At 37.5% G+C, this 16,262-nt stretch overlaps 1 protein-coding gene and 1 pseudogene across 2 annotated transcripts in view; one reads left to right on the top strand and one right to left on the bottom strand.

Moving 5' to 3' along the window:
• Positions 1 to 16,262, bottom strand: part of LOC140950289 (uncharacterized) — a 402,419-nt gene that overhangs the window by 311,346 nt on the left and 74,811 nt on the right. The gene's annotated exons all lie outside the window — the stretch shown is intronic.
• LOC140950312 (tyrosine kinase receptor Cad96Ca-like) lies at positions 6,509 to 11,434 on the top strand (annotated as a pseudogene).

Below are 16,262 nucleotides of genomic sequence, written 5' to 3'. Positions count from 1 at the left end.
ATTCATGCGTGCCTGTAAAGTGGATTTGTTGTTACTCTCGATATTTTGTTTGATGTTCGGTTGGCATGTAGCTGGGGCTGATTTTGACTGGCGGTTTCTATTAAATATTTTACGTAGTGGACTGTTTTTTGAAAATTCTTCATCAACTAATTGTGTGGGGGCTGTACCAAATGATTTCTCTACGGCGATTCGTCTTTGTAGGGCTTGCATGTTGTGTTGTAACCTTTGTAGGTTAGGATGAAAAGGCGAATCGGTGTTTATATCCGCTGTCATTAAGGGCTTTCTAATAGACAGATGTGTCTTGAGGAATGATTCTTCATCATATGTGACCCTCCACAGGATTTTAATGCTAAAGGTGAAAGCACGCGCACGACACGCTTTCACTTTAAAACAAAAGAATTTATTCTAACACGCTTTAGCACGCTTGCAATCTTGCCTCATTAGCAATTTCTTTTGTTTCAGAGGACACGCTTGAGACAATTAAGCGTGAGCAAGTCGAACAAAAGAGAGTGTTAAAGTTTTCAAACAAAAGCTCCGTGCGAAAAAGCACAACACGCTTTCAGTGTGCGCTAAAGCACGCAAGGCGTGTTATCTATAAGCTAAATAAATTTCCTCTACAAAAAGGAACCGTAAATGATTATGAACGGCACCCTTTTTGGTAACTATCTAGAAAGAAAAAGTTATACCTCAGCGATCGCAGCGATAGTATCTGATGAAAAAAACTTTGTCGCTTGAAAAGTATAAACAGTGAACGGTGAGGCCTACTGGATTTATGGGTAAAACTATATTAATATGAGCATTGCAAAATCAAAGTTCTTTACAGATAATACGGCATGTTATAGTACTAAAGTTCGATCCGAGAATTAAATCTCTGTCAGTCACACACTGAGAAAAGAGAAAAAGAACTAAATTAAAAGTAGTCCGCGTGAAATTCTTGAAGGCAATCATTTGTTCCATAAAGTTCGGTCATTGGATTAATTCATCGAGCTCGATCTGAAGGGGTGACGGTCAAGCTACTCGAAAGTGATGTCGTTTGAACTTATGTCGTCCAAACCTGATAATATGAGTGTTGTCGCCCAAAATTCAAAGAAAAGTCGCCCGCAATCCTCCCTCATTCTACAGTGTTTTTAGTTTACAGATTCTTGTTTTTTTCGTCCTGTGAAGAACGAGATATAGTACACGTTTACAGCGCTTGATTCGTCTTAGCATAGCGTAACGAGATATCTTCACATAAATTATGATTGATAGCGCTTCGTTCGTCAGGGGCACCTGACGGCGATTTCCTCCTAAATGCATCCTAGCATCCTAGGACAACTTCAGTCTTTTCGAAATTACAAGGGCTTCAGCATTATTTTCCCGAAAAATTTAGCTTCCAATTGAAAGTTTTAGGAAAGTGAGAATTTAGCGAATTTTCGGTTCCGGAAACTTTAGAATTCCTTAATTCTCTACGAAAAATAGCTTAACTGGGGAATGAAATGGAAAAAATTAAACTTCAGAAAATCGTAAGGAATTTGTTAGATAACCTTCGAAAATTATACATGCATGGAACGGTCATCTAGAAATGTTTAGCCTTCGTCAACCTATAGAAAATTCTAGGCAGTTTTTCTTTCTCCGATCTAATTACCTTCGTTCGTCTCAGCATGGCTTAAAGAAATATATTAAACTAATTTATTCAACTTCATTAATTTTCTCTGTGCATTACTGCTAATAAATATTCCGGTGGCATAACTATAATTTTCAGGCGACATAACTTCAGTGCCTCGCATGTGATAGCAGGCCTCTTTGCCATTCCCGTCAACAGCCGACAGCCGGAGGAATTGGTTTACACTGATCTCGCGTTAATTCCAGGCTAGACCACCATTTAAAGTCGTGATTTTCAAATGGCCACGGTTACGATCAATTTCCAAAACAGTCTCAATTGGTATATTTGATTCACTTCGACCAGTTATCAATGCTGATTAAATCCGCTGAAAACCCAAGCCATTTTTATCATCTTAATAGCGGTTTTAGTAATCAAGCGTATTCAGCGTGTCTTACCCAAATTGCACGCTAACCGTGCTATAATTCGCACACTTACCGTGACATATGGCACGCTACAAAAAAGCAAAAGGTCTAGCGTGTTAAATTTGCCAAAACAAAGGCAAGTGTGTCCGTCTTTGTTTTTTCAATTTAATATGCGCATATCCGTGATCTACGGCACGCTAAGCGTGTCGTGCAAGCGTGTCGTGCGCGTGCTTTCACCTTTAGCACCAAATTCCTGTGGAGGGTCACATATATGAAATCTCGGAGAGGCGTTTGTTGATGGATTGTGGAATGTTGTCAATAATTCGTGGTGGATGGTTTGATCTCTTGTGAACGTAAAGAGGGGTCATTTGCTTTCGTGTATGGCATGTATTTTCCATTGGTCAAATCTAGGGTTACATCTAGGAACGTTACGAATTGGGAATTTGTGACTGATTTATGACTTTCACCAGTAAGGGTATACATGAAGTAACAATGAAATTTAATGCTGATTTCTGGAAAACTGTTGTGACAAAATTTAATAAGTTTTATTCTAAACAAATAGCTCCATCCATTCTCCTGGAAGCATTTAAGAGCCCTAAAACAGTAATAAGATGGGAATGTAGAATCAGGATTATCGATTGTTTGAAGTTAAAAATGTTTCTTTCAGCATGAGTGCGCAGTGAGGCAACACGATGGGTGTGAGTTCTTCCTTAGTCCTAGGTGTTAGTCGTGGTCCCCCACAGTAAGCTGGAGAAACAAGCTAGACTTTTTTGAATGCGAGAATATCCTCACGCGAGTTTACAAGTCCACTTTGTTTTACATTTCCTTATCGCTAATGGACCCTGTCCATAAAGGAGGAATAATATACAACTATCCCCCAAAGGGGAGGTGAATAGTGGTGGGTATATATAAATATTCCCGTCGAGGTATATATCTGGCGCTGTTCACCGACCCTGAGGGGGATAGTTGTTTTAGTATTTACCAAATCAGTTGAATAAAAACAAAAAAAGTGCCTCCTTGTAAATTAAAAACGTCACTTACTAGTAGGAACTTTGTTTACAATTTACAAACATCTCGGGAATTTTGTCAAGTGCATTTTTACGATTTTGTTGCAAATTCAGCATGAAAATAATTTTCTACCTCAAACACCAGCAAGCCAAAGTTCGTCGCTTTCTTCCTATTTCTTTTTACGAGTGCTTCATTTATCGCTTAAATTTCGTCTTCCGAAAATGTCTTGAAACGAGACGCCATCTTGGCTTCGGTCGCAAAACAGTGAATAGCCAAGGATATTCCGAGTTACCGGAGCCAATCAAAACGCGCGAAAATTGCTATTCGCTGATTTGGTAAATACTTAATATTTTTTAATACTTCTTTTTAACAACAATAACAGTTTTTTCACTAACTAAAGACAAAAGCTTTACAGTATTGTATGCCCCGCAAAGAGCTATATATCAAGCTAATCTAGACGGGAAAAATAATTTTCCTGTGTAACTAACGGCTGTGCTGCTTTAAACTCACTAAAAAAAAGTCTCGTAGACGCATCAAGTAAATAAAGCGCTGAATCGATTTCAGGTGTATGTCAAATTGTTGGGATGTTTAATTTATAAACCTTCGACAATGATAGTAATCAGAACAAGTTCTCTTATCAATTATTGGTCAGAGCTTTTCATACATGTTTTTTAAGCAAAAAAATGATTTTATTAATGACTTCACAACATTTCATAAACATTACGATTTGATACTGACGTTACAACTTTACATAAAAAGAAGCTACACTTCACTTTATCCTGAAAAAAAAAAAAAAAAAGTATGTAAACTATACTCGACAACAGAAATATACAAATAACAATAACAGACAGAGAAAAGAAAAACGGGGGTGGGGATAGACTCAGTTGAGACAACATTTGATTTTTTTCCCATTTTTTGTCATGGAGTTCTACCTTATTCCGCATAAATGCTATTCTACCTTCTATATTGTGTATCGATTTTTGTTTTTAAGACCCGCATTGCTGGTTTAACACCATTTAATTTACACCGATAAAAGTAAAACTTTGCCACTATAATAAGGCGGTTTACAATGGCAAAATCTTCTCCTGCGTTGAATATACCAAATAAGACGTTAAAAATCGACAAAGGTTCCAAATTGATATAACATTTCATAAGCCAAGAACGGAGCGCTACCCACAAGGATCTTGTTATTTCGCAATTGTAAAACAGATGCTCAAGGGATTCAATCGCGTTTTTACAAAAAGTACATTGTGGCCAATCAATCATCTTAATTTTAAATAACTTGTCATTCGTGAAAACAATGTTGTTCAAAACCTTATATTGGAAATATAAATTATAAATTCCCTGTTACAGCTACCATTTCTTACACGAATACGTTTTCGAGAATGGTAGCTAACATTTTTGCTAATTATTTCCCTTATTTTTTTGTCCGCAAGGAGCATTTTCAGAAAACAACATTGAAACCTTAATAAACTTGACATGTTTAAAATATCTCAGCAATAACAGCAACAGCAACAGTTTATTCAATAATCAAATAATTAGCAGAGCTATTCTAGGTGGGCAACAATACAATAATTGAAAATGCAGAAAGGATCGTTGCAGTGAACGCAATTTATGCAATTGCGTTAAGAAGCCTGAAAGAATTCAGGACTTCAACCGGGTTTGAGCCCGTGACCTCGCGATTACCGGTGCGATGCTCTACCAACTGAACTATGAAGCCACTGACGTTGGGAGCAGGTCAATTGTGGGCTCATATGCATTGCATAAATTGCGTTCACTGCGACGATCATTTCTTCATTTCATTTCCGCAGTTCATATATGATTTATTTCATATATCATTAAAAATCATTTCTTTCACGGGAACGTATGAACCCACAATTGACCTGCTCCCAACGTCAGTGACTTCATAGCTCAGTTGGTAGAGCATCGCACCGGTAATCGCGAGGTCACGGGTTCAAACCGCGTTGAAGTCCTGAATTTTTTAGAGCTTCTTTACGCAATTGCATAAACTGCGTTCACTGCGACGATCATTTCTTCATTTTCATTTCATTTCCGCAGTTCATATATGATTTATTTCATATATTATTAACAATACAATAATTGTCTCCTATAAAGTCGGCAAAAAACGGTAAGTAAAGAAAAAGCAAAAATAAAATGAAATAAATAAATAAATAAAAGGTAGCACCTATGGATATAAGGGGGGAAAACACTTTAACTAAATAAGGAGTTTCGGTAGGAACTGGTAATGGTACTCATATCAACATACACCTTCTTAGTCTCCGTTAGTATCTGACGGTATGCGTCAATGGGTGTGGTTACAAGGGACACAATGAGAGAGAGACACCCTTATTTATTTATATCAGGGTAGCCCATTCAGACGCCTTAGGCACTGCTATCAATTGGGGCCCTGACAAAAATTAAAATGATGAACTAAATAATGAAAACTATAGATGGTTTTCAAAGTGACGTTATCAAATTGCAAAGTCAAAAGAGCGAGGTTTTATAAACTCTTATTTACACTAGGTTGAAGATAAACAAATAGTAAATCTTTGTACAAGGTTCCATTCACGTAGCATGTTTCAATTCGAAAATACAGCATTTGAACTTCCGAGTTTTCACAGCGCGTGACACCAAAGTAGGAATGCTGTATCGTTGAAAAAAAGTCTCACCTCTTGAATTTCAGCAGTATAACCATTTCAACTATTAGAAGATATGTTTGTGCGCACGTATGCTAGTTCTCGAGTAAAAAGAAAGAACTTTTATAGAAAAAGTGAACTCCAGATGTTTTTGTTGATTTCACCAAAACGGTACACCAATATGGCGTCTCCATACAAAGCTCTACAAAGATGCGTGAAACGTTACTGCAAATAACTCAGAAACTGTGGGCCATAACGACCTAAGACCTAGACAAATTGTTTTTATGTTAGTATTTTATAACATTTCGTTTTCTTGGCTTCTTCCACTGGACGGTTTCCACTGAGAGAATAACATTTTGTGTTATCATGACTGTGTCTAAGAGTAAAGGCATCGCAGTAATTTGTTAGCTTTTCATTTAAGTTACATGTTCTTAGAAAAATAACAGTGCCTAAAATTTGGCTTAATCTTGGATAAAACTTTCGAGCAACCGGGCCTTGGAGTCTTTTAAGCGTCTAAGTTAAATGTGCTAGAACAACAAAATGGTTTAGTGTTTTAGTTTTTAGCCAAAATCCCTCAGCATAGCTAGCTAGGCGGACCATTACATTAATTATTCACAAGAAAAAGTTGTAACCTGTTCTTTCGGAAAGCAACGAACAAGAAACTAGAACTAAAAGAAAGTTCATCTTCGTGTCAGTGTCATATACACTTAAAGAGTAAGAGCAGTTGCATAGAAAATGACCTACGAATTGTCTCAGCCATATTATTCATTTTGAATTAATTACTCTTGAATTAGAAGATCGATCAAATAGTAGTGAGTAAACGTTTATCTGTTTTATGTTAGTTTTCGTTCTTCATTTCGTATTTTCAGACCATATGCGTTGCCACGCGACGATACAGAGGCTTATGACGTAAGTAATTTATTTTTTAATCTGTTTTGTCGTCCAGTCAAATAATTATAAGTGGAAATTGAAGTTCGAGTTACGTTTCGTGTATTGTATTGCCATAGGGGATTGTTGTAAATAAAAACAACAAGTTACCTAGCATCAAAAACATGTCAAAAAATAATTGACAGGCGCGCAATATTCTTCATTTGTCCTTGGATTCGACTTGTATTAGAACAATGATTGATGATACTGTTTTACTACTCTCAGAATGAGATAGCAATGAATGAGGTTCAACCATCTCATTCTCGTCAAAGTAAGACTGAATACATGGACCTAAAAGAGGTAACTGCATTTGAAAGCAAGCGAAAAGGGGAGGTGACACTCGGTACCCCACAGGTGGAACGTCCATCCCTAGGAACTGATTATGCGCCTCTTCATCCGTCAACACGCTCTTGGGAAATTCCACGAAACAGTATCACCATAGAAAAGGTTATCGGTAAAGGTGCCTTTGGCCAGGTTGCCAAAGGAACCGCGATAGATCTTTGGGGGAGTCCAGGGAACACTCCAGTTGCTGTTAAAATGCTTAAAGGTAATCCACACCTAGCTTTTGTAGCTGAATAAAATTAATGCTAATAATAAATGTGTGTTTGTATCACGATTCATGTGTAGTTAAAAATTCTAACGTTTTTAAATAAGTCATTAATTAGTAGCGAGAGACCATAAGTACCAAAGGAAAATTATAAAAGTTGAGACATTATTAAAAAACTTATGAAATATGAAGCAGTGGTCATCTCAATGAATGGCAACGCTTGTATCTCTTATATTTTTTCGTTTATTTTTAGCTTCTGCTCCTGAGTCCGACAGAAGCGATCTGTTATCTGAACTCGAAGTAATGAAGACGCTGAAACCTCATCCACACGTCATACGACTACTGGGATGTGTTACTGAAACTGGTAAAACATGATTGAAGATGAACGTATTTGAACGTACATCTCAAGACATCTCAAGTTAACAGTTAATGTAAAACTATTTCAACAATAAGTTTCAGTTTCTAAATTATTGCTGGTATTACAGACAACCCCGTATAGTGTAAAAGTTACTTGACTTATTTTCTAGAGCCGTTATTGGTTTTGATCGAGTATGTCCCGTATGGAGATCTCTTGGGCTACCTGAGAAAGAGCCGAGGACTCAATGACACTTATTTCAAAGACCCGGATATCAGGCCTCGAACAAATCTGACCTCAGAGCAACTGATGAAGTTTGCTTGGCAAATTGCTGATGGAATGAGTTACTTGTCATCAAGATCTGTAAGTCAAAGGATCTGAGTGCGTTTAGATATGAATTGTGGAAGACTAGGAAATACTATGAAAAACTTCATCGACATTGAGTTATTAAGATTCCTGTACAAAATAAGCAGTAAGCCATGCCAACTATACTAATTGAAACATAGGCGCGTGTATTCATTTAATAAATGAATTAATTAATTACTGAGGAATTAATATGCCAGTGGTTGAGAAGATGGGTCCAAATGGGTGAATTTTGCCCTGAATTCAATTAGATGCCGCTGGTACCAATTTCATTGATTGGTTAACTATTTCTTACAGATCATTCACCGAGATCTAGCAGCTCGCAACGTGTTGGTTGGGAAAAGAGAAACATGTAAAGTGACTGACTTTGGAATGGCCAGGAATGTCCAACAGGAAAACATTTATGAAAGAAAGACAAGGGTATCTGAGTTAGGAACTAATAAGAATAACTAATTATAAGATAAAGGGAATCTAAAAACAAGGTTTTACATTCTATTATACATCTTCCATGTCTCACATCAACGCAGTCACACAGATTTCGGGCATTTTGAACTACCCTTACATTCTAAAACCTACTTCGTCATACTTGTTTTGCCTAATAATTAGTACTGTAACCATTCTATTTAGAGCACTTCCCTACGAAAGTAGGTTGCCTTCTAGATAAGGCGCCTCAAACTTTTATTTTACTTAAAAAATAATTTTAAAGATGTCTTTTTTACTCGTTTTGCGTCTCATCGTTTACCGTGAGGGACGTCTGCCAGTCAAGTGGACTGCATATGAAGCGTTCATGTTTAACACTTATACCACCAAGAGTGACGTGTGAGTTAATAGAATAGAAATTGTCTGGAAATACAGTTTATGATGTTGAATATTATTTAGTAGTTCTTGCTTTGTTTATTTTACAAATCAACGCTTCCACTTTATTTGCAGTTGGAGCTATGGCGTTGTTCTTTACGAGATTTTTACTGTAGGTAAGTTGTTGTTTTTTTTCTTGATTAACGATAATGGCCTTCATCGTGGAAGTTTCTCTCTCAATAGGTTCTGGAGACGTAGTTTGTTTGAATTCCTATATTTTCAGGTGGTTCTCCCTATCCGCGAATGGATGGCAAGAAAATTGCTAGCTAACTTCAACAAGGATACAGGATGCCAAAGCCACAGCACGTGGATGACAAATTGTAATAGTATCTATTTTACTAAATCACAGTTTGTAATTGTATCCTATTTGTAGTTGTGTTATATTTTAGTAGTAATAATAGATATTACCAAAGGTCATGATCAGTTGTGAGATTAAAAGGGTCTTTGACCTCTTAAAACAGAAAATTTGGGAGAAAAGACAAGTCGAGATGAGACGATTTTATTCTCTGCTCTCAGGTATCAAATCATGACGAACTGTTGGCAAAATGAGCCAAAAGCGAGACCATCATTCACCGCTTTGACCAAACAGTTAAGGGACATGGAAAACCAGCATAAGGTGGGTTTGTGAGTACCTTGTGACAAAAAAAGTATTTCAGCGACATCAGCAATGACAACAATTTCTCGGCTACAAGGCTTACCATTTCCTCTAAGGTACACTATAACTAGGGTAGAGTTTTGTTAGCCAAGGGGTTCTATTTTTTTCTTCGATTTCTCATTTACAGTCTATATATGTCCTGATTAAATTTATTCTTAGTTTAAATTTCATGTCCTTTTGTTTTTGGGTATTCCTATGAATGGTTATGAAACAAAAGGAAAGAAAACATGACAAATACATCATTCATATTTTTCCAGTTACGTACCTTTATACTTTCCAAAACTAGGAATTTAATGCCTTACAATATGCGTCCAGAAACGTTTTCCATTGTACATATTTTTGGTTCTCCTTTATCTTTTCCCATGCCTTTGGCCATTTCCCATTTTTTTAAACTCACATATATCGGCTCGCGATATTAGTAGCTTAAGCAAGGGCGTTTTTGAGCAACGCGCGTCAACCGGAGGTGTACTACTTGTTGTATGGTGAAATACCTTTGTGATCTGAAGGATTGATTTGATTAATTAGTCTGGTGAATTCTTTGATTTTCCTTTAGAAGTGACCAAAGAATTCTGATGATACTAAGCTGCATGGTGATATAAAGAATAGTACTATTAACGAGCCTATAGCCTTTTTAAGCAAAAGGGGATCCCGTTATAATATATAAAGACCATACATGGTACGTGCGTGGAATTTTATAAAAAAAAAAGAGAAAACAAAGAGCGGGGAAAATGGTCACCTGTTTTGGTTAACAGGGTTCAAGGTAGAAAATTTTATTGAATGTTATTTTATCCACAGAAGCTGATCAACATGCACATTTATGACAATCAGTTGTACGCAAAAGTCGAGGACTTGAACGTCTGAATTCGATACCGAATGATCGTTTACTTGGCTCGTAAAGTTTTGAGTAAGTGGAAGAATACTTCCCAAGTTTTCTGCTTAATATATGTATTGACATATGTGTTGTATGTTTGTAAATTTAAGTCTTTCTTTCTCTAAAGGTTGCATGTAAACCTCTAACGATTTGTGGTAAATTAATACTCTCATGTTACAGATATTTCTGGCCATTGCTGTACAAGGGGTGGTAGTTTACGTAGTAAACTCAGTTACTAGATGCTTCTGGCTACAAGGTATTTAAAAAAATTCGGGAAGCATGAATAGCCTGATATAAGCTGTTCATGTACATTATAAGATATGACGTCAATGGAAATGACCGCCATCTTAGTTGCCTTAATAGCGTACTGTTAACTGATATCGCTACTCCTTTATACGTTACAAAATACATTTTATTCAAAAACTGTAAAAAAAAGCCTTGCATTTGTGCTTACGTTGCTCGATCCTATGATGTCCTGGTCCAAACGTCACAGAGTCTTTAAAGACATGCAGAAGCGACCATATATTGTAGAATAATTGGCAACGCCGCTTTAGATTGGCTCAAATATCTCCGGAAGTCAATTGCAGAGGTATTAAAGGAACAAGGAACAGCAGAAGGCGCAGTAGTTCAGCTGTTTTGGCAGAGAAAAGCCGTGGAAGAGGCAAATTAGATTTGGCCCTCGTACGATATTAACTGAAGAAATATGCGGATGTAGCAGGCTACTTTACGCCGAGGTTGAACTCTCCCTCCTTGATCTGCATGATTCTTCTTATCATACGAGGCCACATCCAAGTATTACTAAGTATTTTATCGGTAAATTTAACGTCTACTGATAATTTCAGTGAATTTTTAGTTAAAGAAGCCTATCTTCGTTTTGTGAAGAAAGGGAGATTGTGTAACTTTTATTCTAGAATGCTTGTTAGTTATTTTCTTTAAAAAGTAAGTCGAATAGCACATTATGTTGTTATCAATACGAGTCTTGTTGTTTTTTCCTTCTTGTTCATTTTTTATGCAACCATTGAAATAAAAAAGTGAGTAAAATACGATAGTAACCAGCTCAATAATTTAAAATAACTGTCTCTGTAATCATAATTTGCTTATCAGTGCGACGACCTTAGAATAACGAGTCTTACTGATAAAAGTAGGTCAAAGACACCGTCGTGTATTACATTTAAAACAGCCATAAAAGGAGCCGACGAATTTATAAGGGTTTTACATATTTCCTTTCATTGTCTATTTCCTCTATTGAAATATTTTACTGTTGTTTTTTTTAAGTTAAATATTATATTATATATTTTTATTATTAAATGTATGTAAAGTTATGTTGTCCCCAAAGTTCAAACAGCTCTTCTTGTGGAAGAGTAATATGAGGTGTACATTGTGTACCGCCATGCCTCAACCGCCTAGACGGCGAGCAGTCTCTTAATTTTCTTTGCAAAGTTACTGCAAGAGAAAACCAAGCACGCGAGCCGCGATAAACGAGGGCGGCGTAAGCCCGAGAAGAAAAAATAAGAGACTGCTGACTCTTTTGTAAAGTCTGGGGACAACGAAGCTGTCAAGGTATAGTAATTTAATTAACCAATTACTGGTAACCCGGTTAACTTAAAACGATTTATAAATAGAACACAAACAACTGAAAAGTTTTATTTTTTGTTAAATCCAGTAAGATTGCCTTGAATTCTCCTAGAATTCCTTTCCCTTGAGGAAATTTACAGCAGTGTCCTTCTGTAAGATATCCTTAAACGTTGTAGATAACAAGCGATCACCGCTAGGTTCATAATTGTTCGCAGTTAGTTGTGACGCGTGGCTATCTTTATCGCTTGCATCTCCACCACAGACCGGTCAATGATCTGTCAACAGCTGTAAAACTGACCAATCGGCCACTCCGTTTCTGGGCTGACGGAGAGTTTATTTGCAACAAAAGAGTCCGCAGTCCGCCTTTTCTCGTCTGGTCCTAATCCCTTATTGTAACATAACGTAGTGGTTTGCAATCGCGCTAGCGGAGAACTAGACGGATTTTAAGAGAAAAGGCGGATTGCAAGCAGTCTATCAACCGCCCTCAAGAACCCTTCAGATAACTTGATGAAGTTGTGGATTTTGCGCGCTCTCATATATAGGGACCTTTTATACAGTTCTACCATGTCCCATTCTTTATTAAATAAGTTATAAGTCTATCTTTTCTTTCCCTACCTAGCTAGCGTACGAACAGTGTGTGTTTATAAAACATCTTGTGAATACCAGTAACGTTTTGATGTTTTGCTGTGCATTTATGAAACAGTCGACAGCCGAGCACTGTGCTAGGCAACCGTCAAGGTTGTAAGCTCTCTTGACTCGCGCGGTAATGCATGGGTGGTGATGCGGGGTAATGCATGCGTGGTGTTTCCCTTGTCTAGTCCCTGTACGGCGTTTTTCCAGTCCCTCTCGGTCAATTTACTTCGGTGACGTATCTGAGGCTAACGGGCGGAAAACGCCAAGACAAAAACAGAATGCGGATGCGCGCGTTCTTTTTTGTAATTCAAGAAGTTGTCGATAGTGTTGTAAATAGCAGGAAATTCTGGTTTTTTAAAAATCCGTGTGGACATTTGCGGTATCGACTTTTGCCGACCGGCTATGAAAAGTCATCAGAATGCTGTTCATAGTCCTGCTCTTTTCATCTCATCATTCCAACTGGGCTATCGGAGTTTGCAGCTCTTAGTCCATTTAAACGACCGCGAATTTTCAAAGTAAAAAGAATACTTTAGTGACTCTCTGTCAGTAGTAAACTTACAGCGCACAAATCTTGAATAATCAGAAAAACCGGCATACTTTCAAATAAAATTCATTAGCTGCGTATCGAAAAAGTGCCCAAAAACTGAACTTAAAAGAAAACATCCTATTAAATTCGCCGACATTCACAGACGTGATGCGTGGATCAAAGTGAAAAGCATTAAATTCAACTTGGATGCTGTTGTCTCAGGATCGTGTTTTCACCTAATGTTATCAATGAAAGAACACACAACAACAGACAGAGAAATTATTTCGCGAAAAATTTTTATTTTAAAACCCACAAATTAATCCTTAAAAAAAAGCAATCCGCGCAACACAAACTTGGCTCGTGGATCCGTTCAATGAGCAAGTAAGATCGGCTGAGCACCTGGCAAAAATTATTCAACACAAATCTCAAATGACGGCGCTCAGGCCGATCTCAAAATGTATAAAACGTCTAAGATGAAATATTTACAAATACATAAATTTCCAATTTAAAAACGTAATTTTATTGACTATAGATGGTTTTCACAGTGACGTCATCAAATTGTAAAGTCAAAATAGCGCGGTTTTACGAATTCTTATATACACTAGGTTAAAGATAAACAAAAAGTAAATCTTTTACAAGTTTCCATTTCCTTAACATGTTTCATTTCGAAAATACAGCAATTTGAACTTCCGAATTTTCACAGTGCGTGACACCAAAATTGGAATACTGTCTCGTTGAAAAAAAGTCTGTCCTCTTGATTTTCAGCAGTATAACCATTTCAAGTGTTAGAAGATTATTTATCCGCATGTATGCTAGTTCTCGAGTTAAAAGAAAGAGCTCTTTTAGAAAAAGTGAACTCCAGATGTTTCCTTGTTTTCCGGCGGCCATATTGCTGAACCAAAACGGTGCACCAACATGGCGTCTCCATACAAAGCTCTACAAAGGTGCGTGAAACGTTTCGGCAAATAACTCAGAAACTGTGGGCCACAAAGACCTGAGAATTGGACAAATTGTTTAAAAATTAGTCTTTTATAACGTTTCATTTTCTTGGCTTCTTCCACCGAACGGTTTCCAATTTATTTTTTGTTGCGTGACAGTGAAAACGATCTATATAATTATAGCCTGCTTAGCAAGCGTTTCCAATCGAGTTATTGCGCGAAAGTTAGAGCGGAAGCAAAAAAAAAAAGGTTGAAGGGGGAGGGGAGGGGAAAAGAGAAAACGCTTGCCCGCAAACCCCACGATTCTGGAAAACGCCCCTTGATATATCACGGTTCGGTTCATTTGTAAATTGACAGCTCGTCAAAATGAAACACAACAAACAGACTACCCCTGGATTACCAGATTTGTAAAATTACTTTGTTTTCTAATAGAACACGTTGCAGACGATTGCAAAGAACTGTAATAAAAAAGATTTACGATAAAAGAAAGTTAAAACCATGAGCGATTGCTGTGGAATTTCTTGTTTTTTATTGCGTGGCTTTATCTCGTCTGAAACCTTGTCGACACGTCAAAAATGATTTGTCCGGAACAATTCACTCCGCCGGGTATAAGTTTTGCAGAGCGGCTGCTCTTCAGCCTGTGTCGAAACGTTCTCTACAATAGATGCCGCTAAATTTCCAATAAACAAAAAGAATCTTTTCATTTCAAAAAGCTGCCAAATCGCTTGTCCATGGCGGCTTCAGCCTAGTGTCGAGTACCTATGTTCTGATTTATGTTGATGTTATCTCCAACAAACAGTCCAGTTTTTCCAGTCAGATCCACACGCCGTCATTCTCAATAAATTGTCCTTCCCTAGTTTCCACTGCTCGATCTCTAATTATACTTTGAAGACTCTGATCTCATAAACCTTCGCACAAACACGATTCCAATATATATCGGTCCAATGCATTTGTAATCTGCGACCACAAATCAGATGAGACCAGGTCTGTGACGCACGAAAACAAAGCATACCTGGTTTGATTGATGTTTCGAATGCTAAGTAATCAACACTACCCGCACCGCGCCAATCAGAAGCTGCGTTCGTGGGCGAACGCAGTTTTTCAAAAACGTGGGGTTTGCGGGCAAGCGGTTCCTTCTTTCCCCTCCCCCCCCCCCCCCCCTCCCCTGTCATTCTTTTTTTTTTTTTTTGCTCTTGTCTCAGCTTTCTAGACGAACCTCGCGAGGAAACGCTTGCTACGCAGGCTAATCTATATAGTACAAAATGTACCTGAAAATTTTTCCAAAACTTCGCTGCTTGGTTGCGTTTCAAAACAGCCCAAGCGCTCCGATCGGCCGTGATGAAAATTTCGTGAATTTCGAATTTCTCGAAGGACGATTTTGTAAAGAAAGGCCTTCCATTTTCCACTAAAAGAAAACTAAGCATTCTTTTGAACTTTCTCTTCCGATCTGTGTGTTTAAGCGGTGTACATGTATTTTGAACCTTCAAATGCGAAACACTGGTCTTGTAAACCCACGGCATGAGCTGTTTCAGTTTTGAAAATTTTTGCCTGGGCCTCACATTTTTCGCTTGGACCACGTGACCCGAAACGCTTTGGCCGCGCAGAATAATAAGGTCTAGGGACTAGGCAAGTGTTTCTCCTAGTCACCCTCCCCCACCCGCGGTGATGTAATTTCCATTACAAACCACATCCGGAGTAATTTAGAGCATTACTGACTCATCGAAAGACAGGATTTACAGAGCTTGGTTCGGGCTATATATAGGGCACACGTAAAAAAGTGCTAAGCGGGAGAACTTTCTAATACAATGTACATACAATTATCTTACGCTCTATTTTCTTATTAATAATCGAGCTAACCGCAGCAACAATTTTCCAGCTCAGTACAGAACAAGAAAAACTTGACAAAAACAGTTTAAAACCAACTTTCCGTTAGCCTTCAGCAACTAATGAATAATAAAGAGCAAGAAGATATTACTTGAAGTAGACCATGATAAGCATTTAATTAGAGTATTTGTATTTGCTATAGTAAATCACGCAATATAAGCTTGGACATATTTATCCACCCACATCAAAAATATCGGTAACTTCAAGACTAGCGGCTCAGGTGAGGTCTTCATTTGTTGCAGTTGCAATAACGTTTGGAGCAAGGCCTCAATTGTAAACGACCAGGCATATTAGTGAATGTTGAAAATAATGAAGTTTGCTAAATACAGAAAGGAATTCACAGTGAACCATTAGTCTTGCAAATATCGATACATGTCTGACCTGAAAATATTCATGTAATGACAGCCATTATATGCTCTCGCAATGTGTCACAAAGGATGAGCCCCATATTTATCCGATGAGTAAAAATTAAATAAATAAGCTAA

The sequence above is a fragment of the Porites lutea genome, chromosome 10, assembly GCF_958299795.1.
Source record: "Porites lutea chromosome 10, jaPorLute2.1, whole genome shotgun sequence".
Lineage (NCBI taxonomy): Eukaryota > Metazoa > Cnidaria > Anthozoa > Scleractinia > Poritidae > Porites > Porites lutea.
This window is presented reverse-complemented; position numbering and strand designations above follow the sequence as displayed.